A 23,341-nucleotide genomic window follows, 5' to 3' on the forward strand; every position below is an offset into this window, starting at 1 on the left:
TTAATTTTGATGATGTCCAATTTACATAATTTTTTTGTTGCTTGTGTTTTGTCTGTCTTATCTAAGAAAACAATGCTTAAGCCAAGCTCATGAAGATTCACATGTATGCTTTCTTCAAGGAGTTTTATAGTTTTAGTTCTTAACAATTAGAACTGGATCTCCTCGAGTTAATTTTGGGGTATCATGTAAAGAAGATGTGTCTAACTTCATTGTTTTGCATGTGGATATCCAGTTATCCTGAAATCATTTCTTTTTTTTTTTTTAATAATTTATTTGTTTGTTTATTTATTTATTTTTAAAGAGGGGGAAAGGAGAAAGAGAGGGAGAGAAACATCACTGTGTGGTTGCCTCTCACTCACGCCCCCAACTGGGGACCTGACATGCAACCTAGTAATGTGCCCTGACTGGGAATCGAACCTGAAATCATTTCTTTAAAACATTCTTCTTTCCCCCATTGAATGAACTATTAAAAAAAAAAAAACTACCTTTTCAAAGAAATCCTTTTTAAAAGCAAAATGACTATACATGTGAGGGTTTCTTCTGGAATTTCAATTCTATTCCATTGACCGATATTGCCATTCTTATGCCTGTTCTGCGCGGCCTTGATTGCCACAGCTTTGTAGTAAGATTTGACCTTGGGAAGTGGGAGTCCTCCAACTTTGTTCTTTTTCAAGATTCCTTTGGCTACTCTGGGTACCTTGAATTTCCATATGAATTTTAGGATCAATGTGTCACTTTCTGCAGAGAAGTCTGCTGGGATTTTGATAGGAGTTGCATCAGATCTGTAGATATTTTTTGTGGCATTACCATCTTACAAATATTAAGTCTTCTGAACTTTGAACACAGGATATCGTTCTATTTAGATCTGTAATTTCTTTCCATAATGTCTTCTGGTTTTCCGAGTGCAAGTTCAGCACCTCTCTTGTTAAATGTATTCCTTATTTTATTCTTTTTAATGCTTTTTAATACAGGTTGGTGCAAAAGTAATGTCCGACTTTTTTAAAAGAAAGTTTTAGATAGCATTTATTAAATTGGTGCCTCTTCTTCTAATTTTTTGATGTCACAGTGACTAATGTATACCTTATTTTTTTTCAGATTATCGAAGTATTGTTCATAATCGTCTGCAGTATTTGCACCCATGTTCGTCCCATCTAAAGGCCACATTAGAAATGTTTTACTCTGTGAGTTTCATAAAGGTGCCAATGCAAGTACAGCAGCAAAGTCTATTCAGAGCGCTTATGGGGACGATGCAGTGACTGAAAGAAGTTGCAGGAGGTGGTTTTCCCATTTCCAAAGTGGGGATTTCAGTTCGAAAAATGAGCCAAAAGAGGGTCGTCCAAAAACTCTTGATTCTGAAGTGTTGGAAGCTGTTGTCACAGAAAACCCCACCATTACCTCAGGAGAACATGCAGAACAATTTAACATAGCCCATACAACCGTGCTACGCCAACTGAAAAGGATCGGAAAGGTTTCAGTAGTTGGAAAACGGGTCACACATGAACTGTCTCCAGAGACTCTGCAACAGCTTGTTGCTTGTTGTGAATCACTGCTTTCGCGACACCTTCAGGCACCATTTTTAGGTAGGCTTGTTACAGGTGCTGAGAAGTGGATCCTTTACCATAATTTTTTTAAAGTATATTTTATTGATTATGTTGTTACAGTAGTTCCAATTTTTTTCTCTTTGCTTCCTTCTGCCCAGTACCCCCTTCCCTCCAGCAGTCCCACCTCACTTAGTTTATGTCTATGGGTCATGCATATAAGTTCTTTGGCTTCACCCTTGCCTATATTATTCTTAACTTCCCCCTGTTTATTTTGTACCAACCAATTATGCTTCTTAGTCCCTGCTCCATTTCCCCATTTCTCCCCCTCCTCCCTCCCAGCTGATAACCCTCCCAATGATCCCCACACCTATGATTCTGTGCCTATTCTGGTTTGCTTAGTTGGATTTTGTTTTTATTTTTTAGATTCAGTTGTTGATAGTTGTTAGTTTATTGTCATTTTAGTGTTCATAGTTTTGATCTTCTTTTTCTTAAGTAAGTCCCTTTGACATTTCATATAATAACGGGTTGGTGATGATGAACTCCTTTAGCTTTACCTTGTCTAGGAAGCACTTCATCTGCCCTTCCATTTCAAATGATAGCTTTGCTGCATAAAGTAATCCTGGTTGCAGGTTGCCTTTCATCATATTGAATACTGCTTGCCAGTCCCTTCCTGCCTGCAAAGTGTCCTCTGAGAAATCAGCTGATAGTCCTATAGGCAGCCCCGGTAGGCAACTCTCCACCTCTCTCATGCTGCCCTCAGGACTCTGTCTTTATCTTTCAGCTTTGGCACCCCAATCATGATGCGTCCTGGTGTGGTCCTCTCCGGGTCCAGCTGCCCAGGACCCTCTGTGCTTCCCGGACCTGTATGTCCATCTCCTTTGCAAAATTTGGAAAGTTTTCCTCATTTTTTCAATTCTTGCTTCCTCATTCTGCACTGGTTGACTGTTTTTTTCTTCCTTATGTTTCAAATTATTGAGTTGAATCCCAGTTTCCTTCCCTTCACCATTGGTTTTATGTGGATTTTCCTTCATTTCACTTAGCATAGCCTTCACTTCTTCTCTTATGTGTTTGTTGTACTCAAGCATATCTGTCAAGCCTGTGAGCATCTTTATCACCAGTGTTTTGAATTCTGCATCTGTTAGGTCATCTATCTCCTTGTCGCTTAGTTCTCCCAATGGAACCCTGATCCATTCCCTGTTTTGGACCATACTTCTCTGTCTCCTCATTCTGACAGGCTCCTGTGTTTGTTTGCCTCCGTGTCCCAGGTAGAGCCATCGCTCCTGTTACATTGTAAGGGGTGGAGCCTTAGGTATTCGTCAGTGCAGGCCGACCTGTTTTACCACGTTGTGGTGCTGTATATGGGGGAGGGGTCCGAGAGGGAACAATACTGCCTTCCCAGCACTTGCCCCTTTTCCAGGCACCTCTACCACTTCTGCACCAGACTGGCACCCCTCTAGCTGCTGCTCTGGCCATCATTTCCAGAGTGGGTGGGTCTGTGGACATTCTAGGACCTTGGGGGCCCTTTAAACAAGTGGACTCTACTGAGAGACCTGCAGTTTCTTCCTCTGCCCCAACCCCCACTGGTCTGCACAGTCAGAAGCAATGAGACTTGATTTTCCCCGGTGCTGGGACTGTTAGCTGTGGAGTTCGGTGAGAAGCTGGGAATGCTCCCCAGGTGTGCCTTCCAACTTTTTAAAACACGTGCTTTCTGCTGGCCTGCTGCTGCCACCACTTCTGCCGCCACCACACCGCATCTTCTCTGCCCCAGCTCCGCCCCTCCTACCTCTCTGGATGAGTATTTCTTCTTTATATCTTTGTTTGCCGGACTTCCATGCAGTTTGATTTTCTGGAACTTCTGGTTGTTTCTAGTTTTGAGGTAGTTGTATTCCTTCTTATTTGTGAAAGGAGATGTAGCGTGTCTGTCCATGCCTCCATCTTGGCCAGAAGTCTCCTACCATAATGTTAAACACCACAGATCATGGATCGGTCAAAGAGGAAGAAGAGTTCAACAACCAAGAGGAGGACTTCATCCACAGAAGACATGTTGAGTGTATGATGGGACATGGAAGGAACTGTCCTTTACAAACTATTAGACAACAATCAAACAATTACTGCTAATCTTTACTGTGAACAACTTCATCATTTGAAAGCAGCTTTGAACCAAAAGCGACCCTCCTTAGTCAACAGAAAGGGTGTCATCTTCCATCACGATAACGCTCATCCTCATACAGCTCAACTCACCAAAAATTTCTTGAAAGAGCTTCGTTGGGAAATATTGCTTCATCCTCCATATTCTCCTGACCTTGCTCCTTCTGATTATCACTTGTTTCGGGGACTACAGAACCATTTTGGTGGTCTCTGGTTGACATCAAGAGAAGAGGTTGGAAATGAGTTGGATTCATATTTTGCTTCAAAACCTAAAGAATTTTACAAGTGTGGCATTTATAAGCTAGTTGACAGATGGAATGAGGTTCTAGAAAGCAAAGGAGGTTATGTTAATGAATAAATATTTCCATAATCATGGGCTTTTTCATTTTGAAAATAGACCTCAAAATCAGACATTATTTTTGCACCAACCTTATATTTTAAATGGGATCTGTTGATTTAGTACAATGTTGTATAGAAGTGGTGAGAGCAGACAGTCTTGTCCTATTCCTGCTCTTAGGAGAAAAGCATTCAAACTTTTACCACTAGGTATAATGTTAGCTGTGCGTATTTCATAGATACCCTTTATCAGATTGAGGAAGTTACGTACCTTCTACTCCTAATTTGTTAAGTGTTTTATCACAGAGGACTATTGAATTTTGTCAAAAGCTTTTTCCATATGTTTTAAAATGATAGTGTGGTTTTTGTCCTTTATCCTATTGATTTGGTATATTCAATTAATTAAATTTTGGATGTTAAACTGACCTTGAATTCCCGGATTAAGTCCAATTTGGTCATCATGTATAATCCTTTACATATATTGTTGGATTTGATTTGCTAGTATTTTGTTGAAAATATTTGCACCTATATCCATAAAAGATATTGGTCTGCAGTTTTCTTTTCTCGTGATGGCTTTGTTGGATTTCAGTGTCTGAGTAACACTGGCCTCATACAATGGGGTGGGAAGTGTGCCCTCTTCTTCTAATTTTTGCAAAAGTTTGTGAGTAATTGGTATTAATTCTTCTTTAAATGTCTGGTAGAACTTACTAATTCAATCTCTTCCCTTGTTAAAATCTATTCAGATCTTTCTTTTTCTTCTTGAGTCAGTTTTAGCAATTTGTAGGAACCTTTCCACTTAGTCAAAGTTATCTAATTTGTTGGCATATGGCTGTTCATAGTATTTGCTTATACTTTATTTTTATATTTCTGTAAGGTCAGTAGTAATGGTCCCTCATTCATTTTTTATTTTAGTCTTTTGAGTCTTTTCTATTTTTTTTTTCTTTGTTAGCCTAAAGGCTAATCACTTTTGTAGACATTTTTTTAAGATCCAACATTTGGTGTCATTGATTTTCTCTGCTGTTTTTCTCTTCTCTATTGAATTAATTTCCACTCTAATCCTTTTAAATTCCTTCCTCTTGCTTTCTCTGGGTTTGTTTTTGCTTCTATTTTGTGTCTTAAGGTGAAAGATTAGGTTGTTGAGATCTTCCTTTCCTAAAAAATAAGCATTTACAGATAGAAATTTCCCTCTAAGTAGATTCAGCTGCATCCCGTAAGTTTAGGTGTGTTGTCTCTTTTTTTCTGAGAGCAACATCCATGTGTAAGAGAAGCAGTGACCAGTTGCCTCTCGCACACCCTCAGCTGGGGACCTGGCTCGCAACCCAGGCGTGTGTCCTGACCTGGAATTGAACTGGTGACCTTCAGTTCACAGGCCAGCGCTCAATCTACTGAGCCACACCAGCCAGGGTGGTGTATTGTCGCTTTATTTTAATTCCTTTCAAAGTTTTTTTTTTTCCTTGTCATTTTTTTCTGTGACCTACTGGTATTTAGTAGTATGTTGTTTAATTTCTATATATTTGTGAATTTCCCACATTGCTTTGTTATCAATTTTCAACTTCATTCCATTGTGACCAAAAGCCATACTTTGTACAATTTCAATTCTCTTTACATTTACTGAAGCTTGTTTTATAACTTAAAATATGATATATGCTTGTAGATCCATGCACACTTGAGAAAAGTGTATTCTGTTATTGAATGGAGGAGTCTATAAAAATCTTAGGTCTAATTTGTACATAGTGTGGTTCAAATCTTCTATTTCTTGGTTTGTTGACATGCAGTTGTTTGTATTTTGTGTATTGTTTTTTAAAATTTCTGTAAAGTCAGCAGGAATATCCCCTCGTTTACTTCTGATTTTAGTAATTTGGGTCTTCTCTATTTTTTCCTTAGTGGGGTATTGACATCTCCAACTTTTATTTTTGAATTGTCTATTCCTATCAGCCTTTGCTTTATGTGTTTTAAGGGATCTGTTGTTAGGAGATACATGTTTAAACTTGTGGCTTTCTGGTGAATTGATCTTTGTATCATTATTAAATGATCCTCTTTAACCCTAGTAGTAATATTTTGTGTGTGTGTCAAAGTCTACTTTCTCTGATAGTAGTATAGGCACTCCAGTCACTGGGTTTTTATGAGGGGTTAAATGGGTTAATCCATAGGAATCACACAGAAAAGCATGTGGCTCAGGGCAAGTGTTTGATCAGTATTAGCTAATATTGTTACCTATGGCACACTCTGGAGTGGCATCAGTGCTAGTGACCTTCACAGGCTTTCCAGCATCGTCACCGAGCAGTGGCTCCTGCTCACCTCCAACATGCATGGCCCTTACCTCCACCTTGCTGGGGAGGAATCACCACAATGACATCAACTGTCACCCACAGCCTCCCCACCTCCTGTGGTCCCACCACCCAGCACTCCCTGCCTGGACACTCTCTACAGGGCAGTGACATTTCACTTTCCACCAAGACTCACATCCAGTTCCACAACGCTCCATTCCCTGGAGCACTACAGAAGGAGCAGAAAAGGTGACGGCTGCCTGCTAGGGGTCACAAAGGCCATTTCTGCCATGGGAGCCCTAAACCGGAAACACACCTCGCAGCCTAAACCACCACCACCTCCCCCACCAAGGTTATTTGTTGGAGTTATTTCTCTCCCCTCTTCCTTCTCTGTCTTCCTCCTGTGAATATCTGTCTTTACCACTCACTCTCCAGAGGCATTTGTCTGCTGGAAAAATAGCAGGGGACAGCAAAGGTCACTCTGACCAGTTCTGACTCGCCGCATACAGATGTGCCTTTTAGCTGTGGGGCCCCGCAAAGAAGGAACAGGTCCCGTTATTGATAAATCCTTGAAAAGACTCTAATGCATCTTCATTTCAACTGCCTTCAAGGTTGCACCAAGAAAATAAAGCAGGAGGCCTGGTGACGGATTCGAGAAGTTGGCATTTTCCCGAAGATTAAAAGATAACACTTCTATTAGGATCACTCCGCCACGCTGTATTGATCTCATCAGGGAAGCCACTGCGGGTCTAATATGAACAGAGTGCGTCCTGGAATTAATCACGGGGGGTTTTATTACGGTTCATAGGGCGTTTCGTTCAAGCTGCATCATTTGCAATATTTATGGCCCCACTCCCCAGCTGTTATTAAGTGCAAGTGGGCCATGGGAAGCTGGGCCTGCTGGGTTAGAGCACAAAGTCATTCTTCAAAAGTAAATCTTATCTAAACTGTGCACACAAAGCCAATTATGCTTTGATTTACATTTTAATTCTGTTTCCTTGGCTCCATGCTGGAGTGGGAGGGGCAGAAGATGAGACCCAGAAGGACCCGATTCCTACGCAGACCCAAGTCAGGTCCAACTGGAGATGCCACATTAGACAAGCTCCCTCCCTTTGCTGAGCCTCAGCTTCCAGATCTGTCAAATGGGGATGATAGGGCCTTCCTCCCGGAGCAGCATGAGAATTAAAGAGACAGCACCTGATAAAACCCAGCTAAGGAGGCGTGCACAACTATCAGCACTGTCCTTTTCCAGATAGTAAAATGTTTTTCTTCTTGTTTTTGAGACCTTATCTAATTTGAATTCTGGACAGACCAATCTAAGCAAAAAAAAAACAAAGAAAGGAAGAAAAGAAGAAAATAGGCTGAATTTTTTTATCCCAAACTTAAGATAAAAATACAAGTGCTTTATGACCCATGGAAAGTAGTTTCTAGCTTATCAGTTTCCACCTCCTGCCCTTTCCTTTGTAGATCATGGGCACCTATGCTTACCCCACAACGTGGGGCAAACCATCAGCTTTGGAATAAGGACCGTATTGTAAATCGTGACTCTCACTGAATAGTTCTGAAGATGAAATGAGACAGATTTGAAAGGACATAGTCTGGGACCTCACACAGAGTATGCATGTAATAACTCAAGACATTATCATCACTAGAAGGAGAAGGAAGAGCAACAACACTCATAATACTAGTAATCCTCACAGTAATCAAAGAAGCAGGACTAGTAACCAGGGTAGTATGATGAGACACCACAGTAGTAACTGCAATTGTAGTAGCAAGCAGTATTACCAGTAGTAATGGTAGTAATAGCGGTAGTACTAGTACTGGTGGTGGCAATAAGAGTTCACAGTGGTGGTGGTAATGGTGGTAATAGGAATATTCAGTTCTTATTAACTGTGTGACATTAACCAAGTCATTTAACATCTCTGAGCCACAGGCCCATCATTTGTACACCAGCAGTCAAAGTATCTAACTCGTGAAAACATCAGATACTGCAGTTAAGCTCTGCCTGGCCCACAGCTGGTGCAGAAAGCATTTGTCTTCTTCCCTGTCAACCTCCACCTATTTAGAATTTCTTGCTTCTTCCCTGCCCTGAGCTTCTGAGTCTCTAGCACTCTGTGATGACTGGGTGCTTTGAATTTGTCTCTGTGACTTGTTATAATGGGAAGAGCACTAGAATGGGTGTTTGGTGAGTGAGATATGAGGTCGGATCAGAGCCCTCAGATGCATATCTTCATCCCAGGGCTGATGGGAAGACTAACTGAGAAGATGCAAGTGAGCCCTTCACACAGGTCTGGCCCAACACAGGCGCTCAGCATCTAGAGAAAGGCTCTTTACTTCCCTGACCTCAGTTTCCGTGTCTACATAACGGGAATCAGGTAGACCTTTCAGACTTGTGACCTCCCGGTTAAGGAGCCTACTAGAGCACCTCTTGAGAACAAGGAACTCCATTGTCTCTCCATTCACAGAGCTGGATAAAGTCTCTTGCACACAGCAGACATTCAATTAATAATTATTACATCACTCAGGGCCACATAAAAATTCTCTCTCATAGAGTGACAGTTAGGAGGTCAGGTGGCATCTTCCACTCGGATATCTCTAGCACCAAGGAGTTCATTGTCCTGGGGTTCAGCCCATTTCCTTGGTAAAGGGCTGTAACTTCCAGGTGTTGAGCTGAAATCCACATCTGCATAACGGCTACCCTTTTGACACCAGCTCAGGCCTTTGGAATCACGTGAAACACTTTGATGTGACAGTGCTTCAAGCATCTCATTAGACTGCCTTGGTCTCTTCTGTCACTGGGTAGACAACGCCAGTCCATCCACTGTTGGGCTCATGACACAGCAGATTCATTTGGCACCTCAGCAAGCACTGAAGGTACACGTGACCGAACAGGCCTGCACCGGAACCCCAGCATGCAGTGGCGGGGGAGGCTAATGACCTCTGCTTCCCGGTCTTTAATGACTTGGCCACCCTCTCAACTGCCCCACTCTGGGTTTCCCTTTATAAGATCAAGTCTTGGAGCTGAGCCCCAACTCCAGGCACAGGTCAACCTGTTCAGAGAGCTACCCCGGGCCTTCGCCCAGCCCCAGAATGTAGTAAATATCCAGGAAGGTATGTTGAGTAAACGTTTCCTGAGTGGATATCACCTTCCTCCTTCTGAAAGCCTGTGGTTAGTAATGTCCTAGTCTTATGGGGAAGGCCAAGGGAGCAACTGACCTGGGATGGACCCCACAGGACAAAAGCCAAGATTGGGCATCTCCAACCTGGACCAGAGAATAAGCAGAACCTGGGCGTATGCAAAGCCAGGTCATAAGTACAAGCCAGAGACGAGACCAATAGGTGTCTGTCCCCAGAAGGACAGCTTAAGACAGAATTCCCTATTGGTCCCTAGCAAGAAGGCTGATGCCAGGATCCTAGGGTGAAGTGGGGCGGAGACAGTGGGGTTCATAATGTGAGTTGGGGACAAGGTCAAAGAGCTAGGACAGGGAGAGCATAGGGTGAAAGTCAAGTGTGCACATTGGAGGGAAATGTTAAATCAACAACTGGGACAGGGGCAGAACTTTTGACAGACATGTGTGTTCCCTGTGTGCCAGTGTGGGTACAAAGGTCAGAGGCATGTGAGCTTGGTCTGTGGCTGCCACCTGTGCTTCCTGGAACAAATGGGGGAGCAAGAGAGGAAAAGATCAAGTGAGAAGAGGCAAGAGAAAGAAGAAGGAAGAAAAAAGGGAGGCAAGGAGGGAGGATGGAAGGGAGGGAGGGAGGAAGGGTGTAGGAAGGAGAGCAAGAGAGAGTGTGGGCTAGAGGAGGAACATTAAACATCAACCTTGTGAGCCCTTTAATAAATCTGGTTTACTGAGTAAGTCATCTTTCCCATAAAACAGATTTGCATTTCCCTCTACCCTAGCCCCCCGGCTCTGCAGCCCGATAAATACAGCAGCATTACCACCTTGATGTGCAGCTCGTACATCCCCAGGTCCTGCCGCCCTCCTGGGAAGCCCAGCTAGCACCCCCGGAGGACCTGTGTCTAAGCTTCCACTTCTGGAGGATGCTGCCCTGCCCAGAACAGTCTCTCCGTGCAAACCCCAGAAATAGATGCAAACATCTGGGGGAAAATAGGTGCTCATCACATGTTCGCTTATTAGCTGAGAAAGCCCACCGCTTGGGGAAGTGGCATAAACATAGCATTATGGAGTCTGAAGAAACATGCGGGCGTACATCACGTCAACACCAATGTACCAGCTCCCACTCTTTCCTCTGCGCGGGGAAGTGGCTGGCTGAGGGCTGGAGACCAGAAGGGCTTTCCAACACATAATTAGAAGCACACTGTGGGCTGCCATTAAAGACCAGTCCATTTTCTATTATGCTGAATCCAGAGGCTAATTTTCAAGGGTTTATAAAGCGACTAAAAATATTTTCTGACTCACAGGCTCTCAGATTGACTCAGCTTGAGAACACTCTTACTAAAGTTATAGCTCCTAATCTTCCCCATTAAAGTCTGACACACACTTCACGTTGAATATAGACACATATTGAATATATATGTATACATACACATTTCTGCCCTGGCTGGTTTGGCTCAGTGGATTGAGCGTCGGCCTGCGAGCTAAGTGTCGCTGGTTCGATCTTCCAGTCAGGGCACATCAGAGAAGGAAAACTCTGACTCCAAAAAACCTCCGCTGCCTTGCGGCATACCTCTTCAAGGGAAAGGCTAAGGGAGTAAACCCCGACAGAAAATCCGGAGCCGGAGTCCCTAAGGCGGTTTGACGTTGTAGTCAACACCGGCAACTCCTGCGGCGCACCTGAAGCCAAGCTGTATTGACTCCGTCTTTCCCTTGGATCCTTCAGCTGCGAAGAGAGGGGGGGTCTGCTGCATGGGCAACAGCAGACCCTCCATATTACCCTGCCCAGGCTCTGTAGCTTCAGCGTCATCGCAAGATGTCGATTCAACACGGGAGGAGACAGATACTACCATGTCACTCCCGAGTCGGACTGCACAGCCATTCTCGGCGGTGCAGATAGACTCTTAAGAAGCTACACCATCGTCTCTCGAGACGGACGGCTGCCGCCGCCGCCGACGACATACACATTTATTTGCCTATACATACTTATACATATGAATAAAACCATAGTAAGTATACCATCGGCAAATTCCTGTTGCGTTTGAGTCCAGGCTGAAGTCTGCACGTGGGGAACAAGAAGAGAGTGATACGCACAAGAAAGGAGCAGCATGCAGTTGTCACGCAGCACAAATATACCAATGTGGGTCGCCTGTTGGCTGTTTGATTCATGTGCTCCTCCAGGGTAAACCAAAAACACTAATTCATAAGAATTAATAATAAATTTCAAAAGAAGAAGTGCCAATGACCGGTCAACTTATGAAAAATTTCTCAATCTCTGAGATGATTAAAGAAATAAAATTGAACCAGTAATGGTTGCATTTTAATTTGGCAAAGAGTAATAAAAAAGTAAGAATACGCAAAGCCAGCAAGGCTGTGGTGAGACAGTTACTGCCATTCATTGATGAGGCAAACGTGAGGGGGGTGGGTACACACTGCAGTGAGGGGTGTCTACACAGGAGAGAAAAGATCGTGAGTGGAGGAAGAAGAGAGAGAAAGAGGAAAGGTAAGTGGCAGAAAGAGGGCAAGACACAGGGTGGGCTAAAGGAAGAACATTAAACAACAACCTTGTGACACTTTAGTTAACTTAGTTTATTGAGTAAGTTGTCTTCCCGTAAAACAGATTTGCACCCTGGCTCGTGTGGCTCAGTGGATTAAGCACTGGCCTGCGAACCAAAGTGCCACCAGTTCGATTCCCAGTCAGGGCACATACCTGGGTTGGGGCCAGGTCCCCAGTTGGGGGTGCACAAGAGGCAACCACACATTGATGCTTCTCTCCCTCTTTTTCTCCCTCCCTTCCCCTCTCTCTAAAAATAAATAAAATCTAAAAAATAAAAAAAAATAAAATTAATGCCTCCAAATAATATGTACATGGAAAAAAAAAAAAAAACAGATTTGCATTTCCCTCCACACTCTTGAAAGTTTTTATTTGGCCCAGTTAGTTTCAATAAAGAGAGAGCATATATACATATTTGCAGACAGGAAGTCTGGGGCTTACTCGAGACAAGAGAGTGATGTTCCCACGTGAGGCGCAGGGAAGAAGAGAATCAGGGAATGAGAGAGGCTGGAACAATAAAAGGAGAGGGCCTGGCCACTCCAGAGAAGAGGTGTTCCCCAGAACCACTGCTGCCTGTAGGGCCTACCGCATGCCCAGTGAAGAAGGACCAGAAGGCACATCAGAACGACTCTGCAGGTCACCCGTCCCTGCGGACTCAGAGTGAAATAGAAACAGCCTATCGAGAACATGTCTTGGTGGGGAACTGGACAGCCTCAGCCAGTCCCTGGGATGTCTCAAGGTGAAGAAAAGCCTTCAGGGAGTACAATAAGGCACCAAACCAAGCTGGCTCCATGGAGAGTCTGGGTGAGCTGGGAGAACAGGACAGCAGTCCCCTGAAGTTCTCTAAGAACCCCAACCCTGAGGGGGCTCACTGCCATCGGGGACAGCACTTTATCATGGGTGCACTCCTCAAAGGGCCGATTGCTGCCTTTCAGCTGCCAGCCTGTGCTCTCAGCACCAAGGGTGGGCATCATCTAGGTCACTCAGGGGTCGCTGGACTTAGACTTTTCCCACAGAAACCATCTTCTCCAACAGAGACACACATGCAATTTTGACAAGGAAGGGCAAGTTAGAAGGAACTCAAGGGGGCAAGGAACTCACAGCCCTTTGCGAGGCTCTGGTCGTGTCCCTCTTTCTCATCTTTACTTGATACTAAAGATAAATAAATAAACTCAGATATATAAGCAAAGTTCCTGATCATGGCTTCACTTCACACGCATTTTGTGGGGTTTTTTTTTTTTGCTTGTTTGTTTGTTTTACCAATATTATCTGACCAGAGGTTGTTCAGAAGCTTCTTCATTGATCAAGCTATGGCCTCCTCTTCATTTCTGGTGTCTACCTCAGTGACATTCCAGGACCAAAGGGCTAAGATGGGAAACTTCAACCAGACAGAAACCAACCATCCAAGAGCCGCATGTTGCTGGAATTAGTTTCTATATTTGAATCTGCTCAGAATTTATTTAACTAATTTAATATATTAATTCAACCAATGTTTATTGTGTTCTCACCAGGCACTGTTCTGCGGGCTGGGGATCACGCAGTGAAGCAAAGACAACATCCTTGCCCGCAGAGACTCTGCGCTTTGGCGAAAGGAGGAGAGGGGTGGTACGCAGAGTGAGTTAAGCCAAGACTCAGGGCCTGCCGTTTCCCGACCCGCCATCCCCCCTCACCCCACAGTGGGGGGAAAAGACCACTGCTGGCTGCTCCAGCTTCACTTACGGAACTGGGAGTCAGTGTGGGCTCAGTCACGCCCCAGGTAAAGCACTACTTCCAAAGGGCCCTGCATCCAGGCAGCCAGGCTCCTGCCTTGCTCTGACATGGTAGGGCCAGGCCTCTGGCTTGTAAAGAAATTTGGTAGCAAAACCAGAACACATACTATAGACTTGGCCCTAGAAACCAGGCTTGAGCCCCATTAATGGGCCCTCGAAACAAATAAGCCCATGAGAAAAAGCAAGAGTTTGGTTTCGGATGTACTGTATCTGAAGTGCATCTAAGCATGCAGGTGGGGGTGTCCAGTGGGCTGGGAGACCCCTAGTTCTAAGGGTGAGGACTTGGTATAAAGACAGGGGACCACCCACATGGGGGTCTTTCTTGAACCCAGAGATGAGATTGACAAAGGAAATAATGCAGAAAAAGGAAGAAGAGAACCAAAGGTGGTCAGAGGAAGCTGGCTGGTAAGTGAGGGAAGGAGGGGGACGAGAGAGTGAGCTCAGATGCCGTGCACAGCCTGAAGCGCTCGTGAATGCCACAGAATGCTAAATTAGGGGGGCTGACGTGGAGCTGTTGGGTCTGACAGCTTGGGCCTTTCTAAATACTTCCGAGAGAGGTGCCAGTAGAGGGATGGGGGTGATTTTACAAGCAGAGAAGAAGCAAGGGATTAGAAGGCCAGGGGCACAGGAGTGCAAGTCACCTTTATAAGTTTGAGGTAAAAAGAGTAGAGGTGGTAGCTTGGGAGGAGATGGGATGAGAAAGAGCTTAAGTGGGCTTTCAGGCTGAGACCTTGAACAGGCAAGAGAGGGAAGATCTGCTCAGAGGGAGATCCCACAAAAGGCAGAAGTTGTTGTCTGTGGAAGAGCGCAGATGATTTCAGCTGTGAGTCACAAAATGTCCCACAAAAGTAGCTTAAACAAGAGAGCCTTATTTTTCACGCGCAAACCACAAAGTGTCAGCCACGTGTTTCAGGAAGCTATAGAAGTGCTAGAACATGAATTATTTTTCATGCGATCAAGATCCAAGTGCCATCAATGTACGTAGTTGGCATGGGAACCGGAAAGCTTGAGGGACTCAATTTGCAAAATTCATTTTACAACAGTATATGCATTTTGCATGGGTGTGGGTGCTAATTGTGATGCTTAGGCCAATTCAAGGACAGAAACATATTTCTTAATGAGTTTCCTGGTACTGTCTTCACTGTGTTTCAGCGCTTATGCTTATGGACATGAAATGCATTTATGTTAATCATTTTTCATCCAAATATAAAGTATAAATGTTGCTCAGTGACAGCTCTGCGGCTGAGGAGCCCATCTCTTTGTGTGCAGAGGCATCGGTGGAACTAAGGTACCTGAGGTCCCAGATGTATTCCCACTCTCCCCTTCCCCAGGCTCTGATTCCAGTATCGGAGGCCAATAGCACTTTGCTTAAAGTGATGAATCACTCTCATTAAATTACGGTTGGTCACCTTCATGTGACTATTTGTTTTGCTCTGCGCCTATCGACCGTAGATTGTATTGATTACTAATTTCAGCTAAAACAGGCCTCGAGCATCACAGATTCTGGCTCACTCCACCAATGTGAAGGGACAGAATAAGAACTAGAGTGGAAGGTGCGGTGGCGGGGGTCTGGGGGCAGCTTTCCAACTGTCTAATGATCCCAGAATAAGATCAGCAATCTCAAGAGGAAATGATGCCTCATAACTGGGCTTGTTTGAACATTTGAATGTCTTCTTAGTTTGTCCTAATACTTTTAAAGCCAAGGCACTGTAAGGATTTGGGAAAGATGCTGGCCTCTCATGAAAAGCTCTTATTCCTAAGTGGCTTCAAAGAATCTCCATCACTGGCAACCTGGTCTACCTGATTCTAATGGACCTGGCCAGGTGGTATGTGACATCTAAACCCCATCGCTCTCCTGAGTGCACACACACGAGTTGGGGGGCCTACAGCTCTGACTCTCCTGTGGTCCTGCCCATCAACTCTCACTGCCCCAACCCAACTGAGAACCACTGTCTAGGCGCTAGCCCATGAAGCCATTGTTCACCAATGCTGTCAGGACAAAGCCCAATTTCTTTATTATGACATCACAGGTTGCATCCTCCGAGAAGCAGACCCTGAGACAATGGCCAGCATACAGGAATGTATTAGGGAACACTCTTGGGATCAATCCACAAGGAAGAGAAAGGATGGGAAGGAAGCAAGATTGAGGAGAAGCTGAAAACCTGTGATACAGTCTCAAGAGAAGCTTCAGTCAACCCTAAGGGAAGCTCTAAAGCCAGACGGACTTTCAGAGTTGACCCAAGTGGGACAAAGGGACCAAGCCTTAATACCACGTGTCAACAAGTCTTGAATACAGTCTGCCCTGGGAAAGAGGGCATGACCGTGGACAAGGCAACTCCATCCAAGGCAAACCCCTGACAGAAGTTGATGGCAGAGGGCTGTCTGCAGCAGTATTCCCAGCAGCTGGAGGAAGGAGGCCAGCAGACCTGACAGAAGATGTGAGTGGTACATCACAGCACCCAGTACATGGGGCATTCCATGATTTTTATGGTTTTTCAAGGCCTACCATATTCACTTCCTAGCGCTGACATAACAAAGAACTATAGACATTTATTTTCTGATTTGGAAGCTGGAAGTCTGGGATCAAAGCATCAGCAGGGTTGGTTTCTTCTAAGACCTCTCTCCTTGGATTGTAGATGGTTCTCTTCTCCTCTTGTCCTCACGTGGTCTCTCTGTGCATGTGTCTGTGCCCTTATTCCCTCTTATAAGGACTAAGTTACATTGGATGATGGCCTATCAAAATGCCCTCATTTTAGTTTAATTACTTTGTTAAAGACCTTACAGTCCCATTCTGAGATTCTGGGACTTAGAACATTGACATGGATTTTGAGGAGGTACGGTTCAGTCTGTAACACCTACTTATCATTTTCCACTATCAGCTATTCCCCAACCACCTCTGGTCAAACAACATCAAAAATTGATTCTTTTTTATTCCCCAGAGTTTTATTTATTTATTTTTAAGCAGGTTAAATCTTTTTTTTTTTTTTTTTTAGCAAGTTATATCTTTAAGGGATGCAACATCCATGGATTCTGTGTCCAATGGCCTCAGAAGGTAGGTTGGTGCACAAACCATGCGACGGTGCGTGGAAGTGAGTATCCTCCAGATTCCTCTGGTTCTGTTCATTTTGCCTCTAGGAGTCACGATTTTGTATACATATACACATACTTAGCCTAAATAAAATTTAATTTCATCTCAGGCATAAACATTTTCAATTTTAAAAATAGCTGTGCGCTCCGAGTTGGAAGACCTTGCTTGGAGCCAAAAAACAAAAAGTCTTGATCTACAGCCTTCGAGACATAATTAGCATTCGTGAGATCAGGATCCCAGAAGGCCTCCACAGGTTCCAGGGTGACAGAAGAGCGAGCTGCAGGCCGGTTCATGAACATGCCATGCCAGTCTACGCCTCTAAGCTCTGCGCATGCTGTGCCCTCTGCCAGAAATGCCCGCCCTGCTTCGTCTAATGAACACCTTTGACCCCTTCGGGAGTCAGCTGATATAGCCCCTCCTCTCGGAGGCTTTCACCCCAGAGTCTTGTCTCCTTAGATCCTTGTTTCACATACCCCATGATGAGAGACAGTTCTCTCAAAAACCCTAGTATGGGGTAGGCATCAGAAAATGTGTCTTGTTTGGTGGTTGGTTGGTGGGTTGAGTGATTTGACAAGGGTTCCATCAAGACCATGGCTTCTATTTTCTCAGATCAGACCTCAGTGTGCATGTCTCTTACATATATGAATGTTTTTACCCTGGGTAAGAGACAAGTGGATTTGGGCACCATATGTCCAAGTCTCTATTTGTGAATATGTTAGGTTACATAGCAAAGGGGAATTAAGGTTGACAAAGGAATTAAGATTGCTAATAAACTGACCTTAAAATAGGGATATTACCCTGGATTGTCCAAAAGAGCCCAATGTAATCACAGAAGCCTTTAAAAGTGGAAGAGGGAGGCAGAAGAGAGAGTCGGGGGAAGGCCCGATGACGGAAGACCGGTCAGAGATGCAACTCTGCCGGCTCCGCAGATGGAGGAAGAGGACAGTTAGCTGAGGAATGTGGGCAGTCTCTGGAAGACGGAAAAGGCACGGAAGCTGATTCTCCCCTCAAGCCTCCAGAAAGGAAGGCTGATCTCTGACTGTAGCCCAGTGTGATTGTGCTTAACTTCTAAACTACTGAACAGTAAGGTAATAATTGTGTGTGGTTGGAAGTCACTAAATTTGTGGTAACATATTACAGCAATAGAAAACTTATATTCTTTTGTCCCCTTTATTTTATTTTTAAATGTATTATATAGTGGGTTTGGGTGTATAGCTTAGTGGTTAGACAATCACGTACTTTACAAAGTGATCCCCTGGATATTTCCAGTAACCCAGCTGGCATTGTGCATAGTTATTATAATACAGTAGTCCCTCTCTATATCATGGTTCACTTATCATGGCCTCACTGTATTGCAGGATTTTTAAAAATATTATATTTAATTATTTATTGCAATTTTTTTGCTATATCATGGGATTTTGCAGTATTGTATACATATGTTGTTAAAGTTATGTAGATTTAAGAGTGTAGAATATGTTTAAGAATATACGTAGTGTTTATAAAAGTGTAGAAAAGGTTAATAAGGGAGTGGGAAAGGTTAATAAGGGACTGGGAACGGTTTATAAGTGTGTGGGAAGGGTTTATAAAGCCTTAAAATATATATAAATACTAAAATAAATGTCAGGTTCCTACTTCGTGGATTTTCACCTATTAGGGGGTCTAGAATGTAAAACCCGCAGTAAGTGAGGGAATGCTGTATTATTGATTATATTTTCTCTGCTATACTTACCTCCCTGGGACTATTTTGAAACTACCAATTTGTGTTTCCTAGTCCCTTCACCTCCTTCACCCAGTGCCCCCACCCCAGCAAACCCCAGTTCTCTCTCTGCATCTATGAGTCTGTTTCAATTTTGTTTGTTCATTAGAAAACTCATGTTCTAAAGAGACCTCTTCCAATCACTGACTTCATGCTCTGGCCCTACTTCATAGGTGCCAGGGAGGGAGAGCCTAGGTTACCAACATTTGGGAATTTTCCTGATTCAATGATCTGGGCCCCTGAAGATCCATGTGGACCCAGAATATTAATACACTTGGTGAATTTTATTGAGGGTATGTTCTGTACAGACCCCGCAGACAAGAGCTATGTGAAGAGTCAAGTATGTTCCAGATCATTCACAGTATATAGCATAGGGGAGGTACATGTGCTGTGACCAAAGCAGGTTCATAAGAGGGGCAACTGTCCCTAACAGGGATCTGTTGGAAGAGTCACAAGGACCTCCTCATCTTCTAAAGCAACCCATTCTACCAGAAGTTTCCAGCTGGCAGTGAGTCGGTGCAGTGCATTATCTCAGGACATGAACCTCCTCTCTAGTCTGCTTCGGACAAATCTCTGCCAAAAGGGGAGCTGGCACTGAGTCAAGTTTAGGAGGCAGACCGTTCTTGTAAGAGGCATGGCACAGAGCATGGTAAGGGCAGCCATCCGCCAGAGGTGCACCTCGGAGGTGCGACACTTAGAGAAACTAACCTGCAGGTTCACGGTCAATCTCGAGGAGAACGCACTGCAGTGACCCTAGAACAGAGAACATGAGCTGGAGAAAGCAGGGCATGAAGTCCAAGAGAGACGGCAGATCCAGACTCTGGAGAGGTCACTGCGCAACAGGGAGCCGTGACAGATTCTTGAGGAGAGGAGGGTACAGTGAGGATAGTGTGCTGGGTGGGCAGGGCAAGGCAAAGGACAAGGGGGACCATGGGCAGTTATCTGTTCCAGCTCTGAAGCCGGATCACTGACTTTCCTCCCACTTCCCACGCACTGAGTATGACAGATCGCATGTCATTTTTAAGTTAACATTGACAATATTGTGAACTTCATTCACTTAATCTCCATTAAAGTCGTTCAGGATGATGCATTAGCTTTTTTAACTAAACCCCCCAAAAAGAAAATTCCCTGCAAATTGATTCTCAGAACTTCCCTATCATCTGTAGCTCATCAGATCAGACCAACCACATACTGCTTTTACAGGTAAATAATGAGTGCATAAACATTTTTACTTCTATCCCCTGTTACTTGACTGAAAGGTTAATGATGTTTTAATAAGTAATCTGTGACTTTCTTGCAGCCTATCCTCAAAAGGTGGATGTTGAGTCTTTAACAGAAGAATGAGAATAAATAAAGCTATAATATCTAGCAAGCTCATTGCACTTTTCATGGCATTTGCATGCGCATTATGTCCTTGGACTTCTGAGGGGTTGAAAGCCAGGAGTCCACCCCGGGAGGCATCATTTAAAACCCTTTGCTCTTCCCCCAGCATCACAGTCTTTCTTATGTTTGAACAAATGGCCCGACATGTGTGAGAAGAAAACATGACGTGCAGCCAGATGATACAATATCCAAGCTGAAACATCCCGCAAGGCCGCGGCAGAACTTGGACTTCCCAAAAAGCCCAAGCGAGGACAAAATATGTATACGCCATTCAGATCCGATGGCTTTATTGTGGGTCCAGAAAGTGCTGAAATGGATGTTACCAGCAGAGAAGAGGCTGGAATCATCTGGAAAACGTATCTGGTGTGAAGAATGCAATTGCAGGATCTGAATTGTAAGGCATGACAGGCTATTTCACACCTGCTTCAGTCCAGCATCAGACATCATTGTCCAAACACCAGGGCCCAGCAGCCCCCACACCCCCGCCCAGCTGAGCAGGCCTTTTCCAGACCAGCGAAACTGGGGAAGGAGGGAGGCCTTGCAGACAGGAACCAAAGGCGTGAGCTCTGCCACGAACTCTTTACATCTCTCTTTTCCATTTCAATCAAAATGTCTACATCTCTCAGCTGGGTTCATTGGACTCTCAGCCACCCACAGCACAATGAACTTTGCTGTGAGCATGAATATGGTGCGTGTCATGCAGATAGATACCAAAAATGGATCCTACCGGCCACTGCTATGCAACCAGCACACCTATTCACCTGTCAGTTACAAAATACTGGGGATCTGAGGGAGGAATAATCAACAGGTTTGGATGTGGCCATATGCCAGGCACTGCAATGGGCTCTTAGCAATATTTTCTTACTGATTTCTCTTGAACACTGTGCCGAGTTGATACAAAAGCCACATTGCACAGAAAAAGAAACTGAGGACCCAGGAGTGTAATGAATTCCCCCACAGTCACAGGATGCCCCTATCATTCACAGCTCACTTGTGACATCCAAAGTACACTATGATGTGGCCCCTGCCTATGTGAATAGCGCACAGCTAGGGTTAAACCTTTCTCCAAAACCCATGCTCCAATGTTTGTTGCCAAATAAATTAATACAGCTATCTCTACCACCCCATGCAATCCTCTTAAGGATGGGATACATAGAGAGGAAAAAAGATTTCAATTAAAACAAGAAAAGAAAAATAAAACCCAATTGGGTAATAGGACAAACTTGGTGAACTATGAATGTCCACAATGTCACCCGCACCAAGAGAATTATTACAAGGAAAGCGACCACACAATTTGAAATGTGTCTGAGGCACTGACACCTCTTGGAAAACTTTGCCCCAGGGAGACTGCATGTTGGCCAACGAGGGAGAGTGGGGAAGAGCACAGAGCCACCTACTGTCCCAGGTCAACACACAGCTTTGCTCAACAGCACTTGACCGTGGGAAACGCTCCCTCCTGGGACAGCAGCAGCAGCAGCGACACAGATCCCTGCCACACTTCGCTCCTTGTCACTGACAACTGTGACTTGAATCTGATGCCAGCGTCTGCCTCCAGTCACCAGACAGAGCCACTGCATCTGGGAGCTGAGCAGCCACCGCAAAGGTGACGAATGTGCCCAGTAGGACACTTGACCCTTTGAAGCCCAGAGCTGACTTGGCCGATAGGGGTGGTGGTGGAGCTGGGGTGGCCAGATGGGGGCTGCGGCTATGATTTGGGGTTCACATTGGGTTTGCATGGAAGACTCAGGCCCTTTTTAGCATCTTCCTCCCCACCCCACCCGCTGCCACCATCCTGAGGAACATTAACATGCAGACTTAGTCAACAGGATGATCTACCAGACGCGGTGTTATGAGTAGCAGTTGAGAGTGAAAAAGACCACCTACCTTCACATCCCAGCCTGGGGCACTGACTAGGTGTAGCTCCTTGATCAAGCTGTTTCTTCCCTCAATGTCTCAGCTTCTCATCTGTAAAACAAGGATTATTATGAGATTTAGTGACAAAATCCATCTGAAGCACTTAGCGTTGTGCTTAGCATAAAGCTAGGGACCATGTCCACCTCTGCATCAGCAGCCACACCCTGTGTCATACGGTCGCCCAGGAGACTTTGAGATCTAGTATCTGACCACAGCCTAGTTCTTCTCAGCTCCCTTAACCAGCTGTCACCTTTGCCCTTACCATGACGTCCCTGTTCCTTGAGTTGCTCTCTCAGCACATCACCTCCCTGTTAATCCTTCTCTTCATTCACTGCTCTAATCTGCTATTTTAATCATTTCCTGGGTCCTTTCTCTGGGCTCCTCTCCCATACTTCCCAACCGTGGGCCACGCCAACCACCTGCCCCTGTTGTTGCACAACATGTGACACAACATGTGACAGAACATGTGATACAACGTGTGACACAACATGTGAATAAATGCAACTAGAACATAACAGAATAAGCAGGAGAAGGGCAGGAGACAGGTCAATTGAAAATTGAGATCATCTTGGCCAAATCCACACTTAACCTCTTCGAATCTCAGTTTCCCCATTTGTAAAATGCACACAGCAATACTGACTATACTTCCAGAGTCACTCTGTGGGTCAAAAGAAAAGAATAAACGTGGACATGAATCATGGAGTGGGGCGAACTGTCCCCATTTTTGTTACCTAGAAAACTCTTTCTGCTAGATAAAGAGATGCCTCTCCTTCCAATCATATCCCAGTGACATGCCCTTGGGTCCCATAGAGGCAACGCTGGGGTAAGAATTATGTTGTGTCGCAAGTGATTTGTTCACAGAATGAAGCAAGGGGAGCCTGACTCCCCACAGAAAATAGTTCTTCCCTGGGGGATGAATTAGGAGGATCCTTCGACTGATCCATTCACATCCTGTCCAGCCAGGTCTGACACGCACTGTTTGTCGGAGCCACGCCTACTGTGGGAACACCAACTCCCCCTCCCCCGACTCGTCACCACCCCCACAAATTGTCAAAAAGGCATCATGATACATAGAGCTCTTGTATGCCACAAGGTAAGTGTTTAAATCTTTTTATAAGACAGTCAATGGCCTTTATAAACCCTCAGACAAGAATTACACCATGTCTGAGATGGTGCTGAAAGTCAATGGGAAATTGATTCTGTCTAGCTGGTGCTTTTTCACGGAGGAGGCCTGCTGGGTGCCTTCGGGACCAAACGTGCCGTCTCCCACGGGCGCCCAGGGCCTGGCGTTTCACATGCTGAGGACGCTGAGATATGAGGCCTCATGTCTGGGCAGAGGCCCTGGGCAGCTGCAAGCTCCCAGCACGGGAAGATGCTAGAGGGCATCGACCGGCCCCAGGGATGGTTATGAAGTGTGTTCCCCTTCCCAGGAATTGACACCCGTACCAATCTGATGCCATTGCCTG

At 44.8% G+C, this 23,341-nt stretch overlaps 1 long non-coding RNA gene across 1 annotated transcript in view; it reads right to left on the minus strand.

Moving 5' to 3' along the window:
• Positions 1 to 23,341, minus strand: part of LOC149994037 (uncharacterized) — a 425,899-nt gene that overhangs the window by 242,441 nt on the left and 160,117 nt on the right. Inside the window, exon 2 of the long non-coding RNA XR_016507780.1 lies at positions 21,846 to 21,926. This is a non-coding gene — a long non-coding RNA (uncharacterized LOC149994037). The remainder of the gene's footprint in view (positions 1 to 21,845; positions 21,927 to 23,341) is intronic.

The sequence above is a fragment of the Furipterus horrens genome, unplaced genomic scaffold (genome assembly GCF_987537825.1).
Source record: "Furipterus horrens unplaced genomic scaffold, mFurHor1.1.pri manual_scaffold_13, whole genome shotgun sequence".
In the NCBI taxonomy this organism is placed as follows: domain Eukaryota; kingdom Metazoa; phylum Chordata; class Mammalia; order Chiroptera; family Furipteridae; genus Furipterus; species Furipterus horrens.